Source organism: Limulus polyphemus, unplaced genomic scaffold (genome assembly GCF_000517525.1).
Source record: "Limulus polyphemus unplaced genomic scaffold, Limulus_polyphemus-2.1.2 Scaffold2373, whole genome shotgun sequence".
NCBI lineage: Eukaryota > Metazoa > Arthropoda > Merostomata > Xiphosura > Limulidae > Limulus > Limulus polyphemus.
Window position 1 is genome coordinate 138789 of NW_013667983.1, and position 4042 is coordinate 142830.

At 34.7% G+C, this 4042-nt stretch overlaps 1 protein-coding gene across 6 annotated transcripts in view; it reads right to left on the reverse strand.

Annotated features, from left to right (window-relative positions):
- Nucleotides 1–4042, reverse strand: part of LOC106466756 — a 163707-nt gene that overhangs the window by 119486 nt on the left and 40179 nt on the right. Inside the window, exon 1 of one of the 6 annotated variants that reach the window (XM_022394838.1) lies at nucleotides 2977–2991. The exons of the other annotated variants lie outside the window; for them this stretch is intronic. The gene's annotated coding sequence lies outside the window, so the exon portion shown is untranslated. Of the gene's footprint in view, nucleotides 1–2976; nucleotides 2992–4042 lie in introns of those variants that run through there. 6 annotated transcript variants of the gene reach the window in all.

Genomic DNA, 4042 nt, shown 5'->3' on the forward strand with positions numbered 1-4042 from the left:
AATCAGTTAAATGACGAAAAATTAGGTGTCTATTTACTTGTGACCACTCAGTGTAAATATGTTGGCCATACCCGTCTGTTTCATAACATGGAAAATTGATTCTTAATCTAGTGGGTTGATCCATTACAATAGCAAATGTAAGAAAACTGAATTCTTATAGCCTCAAAGCTTCTGGATCTTCTCGACCATATGGTTCTACTTAAACAGTATCCACTGTAGGTGTTGGCCCTCAGTTACAAAGTCTTAAGAACATTTAATATAATGGAGTTAGATATCTAATCTTAAAAAATAATAAAAGCCTACCTTACAAAACAACAAACAAACGCAAGATAAAAAGGGCAGCAAGCTATCGTTAATGCAGAAGAAACATGTCGCAGAGAAGTAAAATAATTTTGTTTAAAATAAATCGGGGCTTTATGTCTCGTCTTAGAGAACGATTACAGCTCCAACCATGACGAAGAGATAATCGTGGAGGACATATGGGAGGGAAATGTCATTTCACTAAGTGGACAGTCTAGGAAAGGTGACCACCTGCCGATGGCGGATAACACCACAGTTCTGAGGAAGTCGCCTTGTTGTATAGTAATAGAACTTATTGAAACACTATAAATGAACTAAACGGGAATATTCGAATATATTTTGCGAAAGGTTAGTTCAACAGAACGACACCTTATGCACACATGGGCTAAATGACCAGGTTACAGGTCCTACGGTTAGGGTGTAGCCATCTATAATTTTGAGCTGTGGACCAGAAGGAAGACAACCAATAGGCAGCACATTCCGCCAAGGTGGCTAATCTGAAACGAATAACAGGTTTCATTATCACTTATAAAACACTCATAGCTTAAAAATAGGTGTCATGTTTGGTTGTTTCACTTTTCCAGCCCGTGACCTGAGGGCCCCAATCCGATACATGCACCACTAAGCCACGCTTGGACCCTTTTGTGAAAGAAAATAAACAAGTGTACCAATTCATGAGAAACATATCCACACTTTAACATAATTATTTATATAAATGTAGTGATTTGAGTTAACTTGCTGGATACAGTTAACGTGGTACTCGTATTATACTGTGGAGTACATAATAGATGATAATACCCTGGCAATATATCAAAATAAACAAAGATAATTAGATTAAATAATTTGCTATAGGGGTACACACAAATGTAACTCTGGCTTTATCTTTTCTTTCGTTTATAACATTACTTAGTTACTTCTGACTTCACATGTACTGAGCTCGAAGTACGAAACAGACGTCAATACAATAAAATATTTTCATTGGAGAATGCGATAAACTAAACAACTGCACCAGTCTTTATTTACCATACAGAAGTTTCAGTTTATTTTCCAAATCACACCTTAACGACAGCTGAAAGTATTTAAGCACGGGAAGTTTCATGTTCGAAGATTATAAAAAGGGGAGAGGGGTAGAGCGAACTTGTAAACACCCTAAGTAACACGGCACATTTGAGTTTGCCATACTGCAGGATTTAATCCAGTTGTAATATTAAGAATTATATTGCACTGTTATTCAATGCAAGTGTAAGTAATAAATATTATTAAATTGGAAACTATTACACCCACAATGCATTAGTTACGTCACTGGTAAAGCACTCAGTGCAGACATCTCTAAAATAACCATACCGAGGTACAAAGTTTGACATAAGCAAGTCTTTCTTGCGATGTTCTGGAGATAATATATCCTGGTTATGATTAAGGTCGTTAGTATTATTTTCAAACATGGATAATATTTACACACACACACTCTCTCTCTCCTGGCAACTATAAAACCTATAGTCGAGCCACATTCTCAGCTAAAGTTCAAAGGTCATGAAGTTTTCTACAGATTCAAAACGGTTATGTGAAGGATGTGAAATGATAAATTAGCTCGTCAAGGGCAGAGAACTTCAATTTCATATCATCTTTCACATAACATACACACTTACTATATATGCAGTATGAATGTGTTGCCCTCGAAAGAGCGAAACATGATAATATTCGTTTGAAAGAGAATCTAGAATATAATGTAATAAACTTCAGGCATTTTTTGTGTGATACTAGCCCCTCAAAACTAATCACAAAAACTACGTACAATAACTTTAATTTTTATCCTGTAAATACTTTTCGCCAACCTTACAATTAAAGATTATTGCTTTGAATTTTTATATTAAAAAAAAGAAGTGTTCCAGTGTCCACAAGACTTGTAACGAACTTGCTTGCAAGTCTCGAAATTATTTGCAAACTATAGCAAATTTGAATGTTAACTACGTACTCAGTCTGTATTCAGTGTCGGTCTTTTCATCCCGAGGCCATTCATTAGCATATTTTTGCTGCAATTAACTCGTAAATAAAGCCATTTATCGAAGTTAATTACACTGGGTATCAAGTCTTACATTATTAACGACCACAAGTAGACAACCATCTCCATGTAAAGGAACTATATACCCACTAATGTCCAGGTTAGTCTGCTTTCTAAAAACTTTTGATTCATTACGTTTAAGAAGATCGTTAAACTATAAACGAGTCAACCAATCAGATGCATCTTTGGTTCTTCGTAAAAAGGCAATTCAGTGTGTGTCATATATCATATGATACCATTTCTGGAAATTTGGTTCACAGTTATTATACTTTTATCATCATTGAAAAACGAATATATTATTTTAACCAAGATAAAATTCAGTAATCATAATTTGTTGATTTCTGAAATGCTTTAATAGTATTTCCACCACTTCCTTTTAATGCTAAATGAAATTCGATTTGTAATCTCTTATGGAATTCCTTATTTTTCTTTTGATGTTACAAAAATAATAAAAGTTAATTTTTGTGCTTTCAAAGTATGTATATATTTCGTCACGTTTCATCTACATTCTGAATATAAACGAAATGTTAACCGTTATCTCGACTTTATTTTAACAAAAACCTACTGTACTTAGGTCAGTGAAAATAACCAGTCAAAAAAGAAACTAACTAGTTTACCTATTTTAGTTCGTTTCTCTCAGATCTATACGACTCTCTATGTAAACTCCTACATGAAACTGGACCCTCTTGTAGAACTGGAAACAACTCTTCATGAAGATTTATATTTCAATACCTTCCACCTTCAGTAACATCGACTCAGACGCTGGAGCTCATACATAAAGCTACTACCGAATGGGAGACAACGGCCGTATACTTATACAGTTTCAGGTCTACCTGTCGTTCGGCATTGTAATTAGATCACTGTGTGTAAAGAGTAAGAAATATGCGAAAAAAAACAAACTTATCCCGGTAGTTAGGTGTATCAACTGAAATCTGGGTAACTGTACCCAGTCGATCACCCCAAAATCCGATTTTTCGGCCATTATACCACGATACGCTGAGGAAAATCAAGTTTAGAAGTGGTCTCACTAGTACATAAAACCGTTCCTATAACGTGTATTCCAGATACGTGCTGCAACCAACCCTTTGACTTCTGAACTTGTTTACTGTCTGTCTAACACATTGTACTCTCCCGTTCTGAAACACGAGTTTTTTTTACCATTAACGCCTTCGATTGTAATAAATGTGGGCCATATGTCGGTTCTTTTTATGTTAAAATGATGAGAAATGCATTCTTGACACTTGGGTAATTAATTCAGGGTTCTGACTGACTTACATAAATATATATAACAATAACATGTAACTTGAACCTGTTAGTTTGTTGAAATAACAAGTTCTAAAACTATTGAAGAATGCAACATTACTGATTATCACAATATGTGTGTTTTATATCTATATCGAACAAATCAAATGTATTAAACCTTAACTTGACTGTTGTTTTAAATATTATTTAACATAATTTGATCAAACACAGTGATTATGAACGAAAAATACTGCTATGGGCCTTTATGAGAGCTTTCTAACATGCTTGCACATCTCTCTCTCTCTCTCTCTCTGTATATATATATATATATATATATATATATACTTTAGTCGTACCGTACTACTCCGTCCGTTCGGTCCGTACAACGACAGAATATATAGCGAGTAGTAGTAGTGTTGTTCGTCCCGTACCGAAAGGAAG